General features: G+C 37.7%; 1 long non-coding RNA gene across 2 annotated transcripts in view; it reads left to right on the top strand.

The window, feature by feature from the left end:
• The first annotated feature begins 6101 nt into the window (after positions 1-6101).
• LOC140323673 (uncharacterized) overlaps positions 6102-9128 on the top strand; it is a 50953-nt gene continuing 47926 nt past the window's right edge. For both annotated transcript variants that reach the window (XR_011919422.1, XR_011919421.1), the window contains exons 1-3: positions 6102-6129; positions 6617-6743; positions 8357-8516. This is a non-coding gene — a long non-coding RNA (uncharacterized lncRNA). The remainder of the gene's footprint in view (positions 6130-6616; positions 6744-8356; positions 8517-9128) is intronic.

The raw sequence follows: 9128 nt of genomic DNA, 5'->3' as shown, positions 1-9128 counted from the left end.
TGTAGTGTGCAGTATTGTTCATTGGAAGACCACTAACTTCCCTTTGGGTAATGGGTACCAATATGAAAAACACAGTACTGGCATCTCTACAATGCTCCTAGATTGTAAGCTCTTCAGGGGAGGGTCCTCTCTTCCTCCTGTGTCACTGTCTGTCATTTGCAACCCCTATTTAATTTACGTATGTAATATGTATGTAAAACGTATAAATTACGTTTATGTAATATGTTGGCGCTATATAAATCCTGTTTATTATTAATAGTAATATTAATGCTACAGTTGCAGTATGTTTCCATTTTTTATGTGTATTTTTCCATTTTAACCCGGTGATCCTACCAATAACACTAGGTTGACACAGCTCACTGTATTGGTGGACAAGCGTCATTGGCACCTAGGCTGATGTTTTGATACAGAGTGCACCCTCTCTTCTGTATGTGTGAGTTTGTGTGCACACTAGAGAACTTCACCAATGCTGAGGTGAAAACAGACCAATTACCAAACAAAAGTAAGAATTTCAATGTGTTTTTAGCATGCTTGGGCCTGAACCCGTAGTGTTTAAAAAAATTAAATGGTCAGATTTTACTTTAATGCAGAACTGAGGACTGCTGAACACATACTAGATTTTCACCCAAGCATGACTGTTCATCTAGGGTAACAATCATTAAGTGCCTGTATGTACCATCCTTAAAGACAGATAACTGCTGTGTACACTGTGTGCGGAAGTTCTTTTCCTTAGATTTATTGTACTGTTTGTTTTGTTTATTTATTGTAACATTTTTAATTTAGACCAGAAGGCACATATAAACCTAATTTTTAAAAATTGAGATTATTCTGTTGCATATGCTCTTTTGCAAACAGAAAAGTTAACACTTAATCTGAGCCTATCGGAAAGAAGACGATCATGAAAACCAGCAATTGTTACTACAAGAACATTATGGTCAAGGCTATGTAACATATGCAGTACAGAGATCAGGAGTATGTAATGTACAACATGGGGTGTAGCAGGTAGGAATATTTCAAGTTTAGTATATTATATAGAAGGCAATGGTCAGGACCTCTATGTAGGCATACAAGGCAATGGTCAGAAATGTATTAGATAAAATCAGATTTTGTAGTATATAGTGTGCTGCAGTTATAAGTATGGAGTAAACAACACTATATATATACAGTGCTGCAGGCAGAGAGAGGGTTCAGGGATACATGGCACAGCTTGCAGTGATCATTTACATGCCCATTTACTTGTTGCCAGTGATGAGCTGCCCCACAAATGGTCAGTGGTGAGTCCCCCTTTATCAGTGGTCAGTAGTGTGCAGGCCCTTAGTGATTGTTAGTCCTATGTGCTCCCCTATTTGGTGAACAGTGATGTATGTCTTCTTATTAGTGGTCAGTGGCATATGGCACATATTTGGCGGTGGTGTGTTCCCCAATATTAGTTGTGAAATGTATTTTTCTTCTTACTACTGGTCAGTGGTGTGTGCCCTCTTACTGCTAGTTAGTAGTAACTAGCAGTCGTAGTACTAGTCCTAGATTGTAAGCTCTTTGGAGCAGGGTCCTCTCCTCCTGTGTTCCTGTATTTATCTGTCATTTGCAACTCCTATTTAACCCCCTGACGGTATTCCCGAGTGTGACTTTTGTACCAAAAGCAGTAGGAAGGTAGGAAAAATAGACTCCTACCTGCTACCCTCGATTCAGCGGCATCCTCAGCGATCCCCAGCTGCCTTTTGCATTGCATCTTCCATGTTATGTGTGAAGCATCAGTATGCTGGAAATTTGTGGCCGGGCGGGAAATTTAAAAGCAGATTACATTGTAACCTGCTTTAATGCTTGATCACAGTAAAATATATTAAATGCAAAAGTACATCTATTGGTGCATCTAACAGCTTTGTCTAGTGCCCTAATTTACAGTTTGTCCACTATTAGCTCTGACCTTTGCTTGAACTTTTCCTGACTATTTCCTCAATTGAACACTTGTCTCTGACTTTGAACGTCCCTGACTTCTTACTGCAGACTTGAACACATCCATGGCATCCAAAAGGTGTATTGCCTGTGCAAATGCTGTTTTGAGCAGCTAGAAAGCAGCAATAGCGATTTGGAGTCACTTGTGGAATCAAGCGATAGTGATTCACCAGGAAACTTCATCAGACAGTGAAAGTGAACTCGGCGACAAACCTGAGTTTGAGGTGAGTAATTTGCGCACTTGGTGCTCTATTGACCTTGGTGCAGCTCGGGGAGTGCCCCCAAGATTCCCTTTTACTGGAGCACCTGGTGTAAAAATTGATGCTGATAGCAACGACCCCTTGGCTTACTTACAATTTTTTCTGACTGATGCGGTTATTGAAAAAAAAGTTCAATAAATTGGTCTACTAATAAAATACTTGCCACACCATTCTTTGCCACAGTCATACCAGAGTACAGATTTACCTTGATCATGAAATATCAATACTTTGCCAACAATGAAGAGTTTGATGAAACCACTCATCCTGCACCAAAACTTAAAAACAAATTTGGGAAGTATCTCAAATGTTTTCTAAAACTTTCCAACAGTTCTATGTGCCAGAAAGAGACATCAGCATGGATGAAAGTCTAATGGCCTACAAGGGGAAGCTCAGCTGGGTGCAATACATTGGGTCAAAGAGAGCATGATTTGGCATCAAATCCTACATGCTGTACGAATCGTCAACTGGCTACATATGGAATTCAGTCCTATACACTGGGAAAGAGACAAAATTCAACCCAAAATACAGCAACTATGGAATGGCAACATCTTCTGTTCTCTCACTCATTGAGCCATTGCTAGATCAGGGCTATCGTGTCACAACTGACAACTTTTACACTTCTGAACTTTGAATTTCTTCTACAAGACAAAACAGATGCGTATGAAACTGTTAGGGATACCTGGCGCAACCTGCCATCAATGTTTGCAAAAAGGAAGCTGAAGACAGGAGAAATGGTTGCCTGGCAGAAAGACAAAATGATGATGATCAAATGATGGCCCTGCGATGGCATGACAAAAAAGACGTGTGCCTAATGGGTACAGTCCATAATGCCTCCACTGTTATGGTACGCACAAAAGGTGGAAATGAAATCATGAAGCCACAAGTAGTGATAGACTACAATAACACCATGGGAGGTGTCAACAGAGCAATGCAATGACCTTCTACCCAGCAATGAGGAAACAGCAAAAGCAGTACTACAAAAAGATTTTCAGGCATCTTGTTGAGCAATGCTTGTGGAATGCCTACATTCTCCACAATCAAAAGAGTGACAGGCCTGTAAGTCATTCTGACATCATTTGGAAAGTTTCTGAACCTATTGTCAAGAACCACCAAACACCATGAATGGCCGTGAATAGACCTAGACATCGTGCAGTTGCTGTTGTCAACGCCTAACTGGGCGTCACTTCACGGAGTACATCCCCCCAACTGAGAATAAGGCAGCACCTACAAGGATGTGCGTGGTTGGTTGCTCAATGAGAGATGACAGTGGAAGGAAATTTCGAAAGGAAACCAGGTTCTACTGTCCTGATTTGACGTTGGACTTTGTGCAGTGCACATGTTTGGACTTGTGCACCATGTTTTAAAAATTTACCATAGCCGGGATGTCTACTATCGTGTTTCCCCGATGATAAGGCATCCCCATCAAATAAGCCACCCTCCGATTTTTGCTCAAAACATTAAAATAAAGCACCCCCCGCAAATAAGAACACCCACCGATACCTGCCACTGTGTGCCTCTGTGTGACTCCTCGATGCTGGCTGCAGTACAGAGCAAAACTGAAAGTAACTTCAAAGGCCCGCACACGCGCCTGCGAGTCAGTGAACAGAAGGGGACAATGAATGACACATAGTGATCAGAATGGGACAATGAATGACAGTGCCTTATCATAGGGGAAACAGGGTAGATGTTAAATTTAGATTCATCCATAATATTGCACCCTTGTTTAGATTAATTAAATTAGTGTTTAATGACATTTATTGTTATTATATTTCATTATTTTTATAATTATTATATTATAACTTTATGATTTGTATTTCAAACTTTATCATACCCGGGAGTTATTCCTAAGAATTATAGGCCTACAATATTAAACAACTAATTTCCATGCAAAACAATGTACTGCTTTTGGCATAAAAATAGGGACCTAATTAGACCGCCAGGGTGGTTAATGTCCAGCGCTGCGTAATATGTTGGCGCTATATAAATCCTGTTTAATAATAAAATTATAACAATAATAATGGTATGTGATCTTATACTGATTTTCAGTCCTGTGTGCACCCTACTGCTGTTCAGTGGTATGTGCACTCTTCTTGATGGTCAGTAAAAGAATTGTCAACTGAATGAACAAACATTGCACATGCCACTTTTTCTGACATCTCTAAGGAGTGATGTTAGGTCAGAACTATGCAGGCAGTGTCAGACTGCATATCCCTTCACCCAGCATTCCTTGCATAGAACAGCAGTCCCAGACCATGTGCTCAAATCTAGTGACAACTATGCCGACAGAAAGAAATTGGTACTTCTATTTGCAAACTGATAATCATCATAAATCACTGCAGGTTATACTGCTTGGGCATATGCACCATTCAGTGTTCATCAACACAAGCTTCCTTTTCTTGTTCTACTTCCTATAGATGTTAACCATCAAAAGCCCAGTCCCTTCTGCTTATCAATATTTTTTTTTATACAAACCATGTCCCTGTGCTGTGGTCAGTCACCACTAAAGGTATGTTCCATCAAATTAAATTTCTACAATTGCTGTCTATCAACACTTTCCAAACATATATTCTAACAAATATGCTGAATATGGATCAATGAACCCCAATTAGTTGAATATTTTCCATTTAGCTTAGATTTAGATTCATCTTTCTTTTTCATCAGCTTGACCACAAGCAGGCTCAGCAGGCTCGGTTTCCTAAATTTAAATAAATTGTGGAATGGAAGAGAGCATCACACTCACTTAGAGTGGACGTACAAGTGAAAGATAGGGTAAGCTGCCATTTTGTATGTATTTTCTGATATTATGGTTGCAGTAGTTTTAGTCACACCTGAAACACAAATGCAGATAACTGTGTGACAAGTTGTCTAGCAATATTCTGGACACCTGAGATATATACCGGTACTTATTTTGGGTCAGTGATTTGGAAGGTGATAAAAGCCTAGGATAGCAACAGGGTAGGGTCTGGAAGTAAGGAAGTACAGTTGTTTTTTATTTGACACAAAAATGCCAGCATATAAACTGCCCTAGCTTGTTCTAAACATAAAAGTACCAAGCTAGCAACAGCAAAAAATAAAATAAAAATATGTTTTAACCTGGGCCCTTGTCACTACTCCTGTTACCACTTCCTTATACCTCCCAACTGTGATTTGGAATAATTTCTCCTATAGTAGAACCCCTGTCACCTTTTCCTCGTTGGTTGTCCCTATATTTGGGAGGCTATATACGCAAGGTAAGGTAGTTGTGAATAAAGTACTTGTCTGTTAAATCAATCATTTTTTGATTATTTTTATGGTGTGCAAAACAAGGGTTTGGCAGGGTAGTGTCATTTGACTACATAATTTAAGCTAAAAAGTGCCCCTCTCCTCACGCTTCAAAATTTGTCAGCTATGTACCATCCTTTAGTAAGGGTGTTTTACTAAAAGAGATTAGGCTGGTAACTTAGTTTACTTTTCAACAAAATCCAATCACATGTAAGGAAATATATGTATAAAAAAACAGGTTTTTACTGCACATGATTGAATGGCTAAAGTCCCTTGCAGCCACCAATTTGGGCCCTTGTGCAAAAATGACTTGTGGCTGAAGAGGATACAGGGCCACCATTCAGATGTACACTTTGCACCTCCCTATGTCTGCACCTTATGCCTTCTAAGAGGAAAATTAATTTTGCTATGTTAACTATATATTACTTTAGTAAATTTACCCCAATGTCTTTGTTACTGATGTCTTTAAACACTTTATACATGTGTACGATCAACTACAAAACAGCAACTTAGTTAAGTACGGTACTTAGTTTGAGTTACAATTCTGCTACTGTCCTGAGGAGGGAGCTCTTTATACATTATACAAGCCACTATTAGCATTCATAGAAAAGCAGCACAATGCACATTAAACCATTTATCTCTTAACACTAAACAGGTAGGGGGCTTTTTCAGTTGTTAATATTGTTTTTAGATGTAGTGTAGATGTATTTGTACAGGTCCATAAAAATAGGAATTATTTTTATTAACGTTTGAACTCCAGCATTCTCTTTTTTTTCTATAAGCACTTGTAGAGTGTAGTGTTCTCCTAATAATAATCCCATATCTCTGCACATTTTAACTTACACACAAAAAGTATTAGAAATTGTATTAGGTATCCGGAATTTCTTGTCAAATGGACATCATCCTACATCATCTTGTTTTAGTGTCATGTGTTGTCTTGTATCTTAATCGATAGGATATCCTTCATTGTACAGTGATCTCCTCTAATGTAAAGATTAGTTGTACTAATTTGTATGCCTGTGGTCATTTTTTTAGGACCAGGCAGTAATGTTCTTGCTTGAATGTCTTGCTATGCAGAAAGTAATTAATAATTTAATGGCAGATTTTTTTTATTTATTTACATTTTATTTGTAATCATGTAGTCAAGGACCGTATGTGCCCTATTTCTTACACCTGTATGACCAAGCTCACTATATGAAGGACAGAAGAAATACTGACATTAAGAAGATTTTGTAAAATCAAAAAACAATGCTAGCTTATTCCATCAAGGTATGAACTTTTTAATAAAGCTGTAAAAATATTAACATTAAAAATTGACAGCCTCAAACCCATACCCTTGCCTATGTTAGAAAGGAGCTCTAACCATGACACCAAAAACAACCTAAATTTGTATTATTAATAACCTATTTACAAACAATATTGTTTCCTTGCTCCAGAATATTTCACAGAAATTATCTGGGAGATATGACATCCCTGGTAAAACAAAATGCTTGTATTTCTGATAATTGCTTCATGATTTAAACAAAATATAGTGATTAATGTGCTAAACTCTAGAAGACAGGATGAGAAAAGACTATATGTATATGATATATCAGAGGTCAGTATATGAATATTTTAATGCCAGTGCATCCGTGGTACAAGTGATATTACTTAGATATACAGAATAGTGGAGATAACATTTGACAACCTAAAGCAGATTACTTGGATTCAATATTACAGTGTTTCCCAACCTTTCTTAGTCGCGGCACATATTTTACAATTAGAAAAATCCCATGGAACACCACCAAAAAGTCAGACATGTAAATTAGCTACCTGCTGCCATCTAGTGGAAGAGTTTTTTTTGGTTCTGCCTATCACTATACATCGCTGGTATAGACAAATGACAAATTTTTTGCAGTAAATAAATCGATTTGGGACCAATTAACTGAAATTGGATAATTTCCCACGGTACACCCGAAGATCTCTCAAGGCACACTAGTGTGCCGCGGAACAGCGGTTGAAAAACACTGCAATATTAGGCACATAGGTGATAGGTATATAAAATGTTACTACCATTAAACATACAACATGAACCAGCAACAACGTCAGGAAGCTAATAAGGTGTCTGTTAAATATTTATTTACCACTGGACAGAATATTTATTACAATTGAAAACCAAAAATTCATTATTTGGATACAGTGCATACATATGTTTGGGAGCTTCTGAATTGCCAAAAAAAAATGTGCTCACATGTACTATTCAGTTATGTTAGTTGGCTCATTTTATCTTTTTATTAAGCAAAATGTTTGATCCACAGTTACTGTTACACCCTATATTATCCTTAGCTGATTCCCTCTCACCCTGGTCTACTATTACATTCCTGATTACCTCTTTGTCATTGTAACTGATTTTTCTGCTCTTCCACACAAAGGGTACTGACCACAGTAGTGTGTGGCTTTTTTCTTTGGAGTTGAATTTACACCCAATGCCTTTGTAAAAAAAATATTATTGGTATAGCAACAAAAGTTTCAAATACAATCATCATTTTTTTTTTCTATGCTAGTTAATCGCCCATGTACAACAAGCCGATTGCGGTACAATCAATGAATGCCCTAATGAGTGTTATGTCCTGTACATGTTTAATTGTGATTGGGTTGTGGTAACAACTGTGTTACTGCAACACGTATGTGTAATTGGGGCCTTAATCACTTTTGAAATGAATATTTTTAAGCAACATTGCTTAACACAAAATAGCCAAATACCAAAAGTTAGTGCATGGGACTCTGTGCATTCCTCAGAAAACATCTATATATTATGTCTGTATCATATGCATTGAAGGAATGAGTCTGCATACTATAAGAAAAAAGGGCCTCATACTTAAAAATACGTTTTTTTTTTCTAGGCCAATAGATATTACAAAATGACCATATAAATTGATGGAACACCTTCTACACCATTCCACACTTCAAGTACTTCTGTTCCTGGCAAACTTCATCCAATAAAACATGGTGACCATTAGATCTGTGTCCTTCCTCAATAGCTACCCTGCACTACTGATAATGGTATTGTATAGGTTGCTCTGATTGTACTAAATCATTCATTATGTATGTGTTTAGGATTGCTTAGACACTTAGGAAGCAGAAATTCTAAATAATGGCACAAATAATAGCAATGTGTTAATGATACGTTTAGACTACGGTGCAGATTTCCCAGTAGGTTCACCAATGTTTCACACAGTCTCTTTTTAGCAGTATCTCATCTTTGACAATATTTTATCTCCCTGGTTTTAAAATTATTCTATGACACATGCTCACTATTTCTGAGACTCCCTTATATCCTGGGACCCTGATAAGAGCTTGGGCTGCTAGCCAGGACATGAAGGTCATTGTGTCTTTGTCTTCTGCGAAAGTGCTTGTGCTATGCCCCTCCAGTCATTTTAGTAGAAGCATTAATAATATAATTATTATTATTATTAATAAACAGGATTTATATAGCGCCAACATGTTACACCATATTTAACAAGGATCTTGTCGTACAGGAAACATTGACGCAGGTGTTGCACACTGAGGTGTATTTGTGTGAAGCAACCCGGGGTACTAACAAATGAAATTAGCTGGAGGACTAATATTTTGTTTGGAAGTAAATAGTAAAATAAAGATGACCTTGGCTACTAT

This window comes from Pyxicephalus adspersus, chromosome 2 (genome assembly GCF_032062135.1).
Source record: "Pyxicephalus adspersus chromosome 2, UCB_Pads_2.0, whole genome shotgun sequence".
Classification (NCBI taxonomy): Eukaryota; Metazoa; Chordata; class Amphibia; order Anura; family Pyxicephalidae; genus Pyxicephalus; species Pyxicephalus adspersus.
The sequence above is the reverse complement of the archived record's forward strand: the minus strand, read 5'-3'. Positions and strand labels throughout refer to the sequence as shown.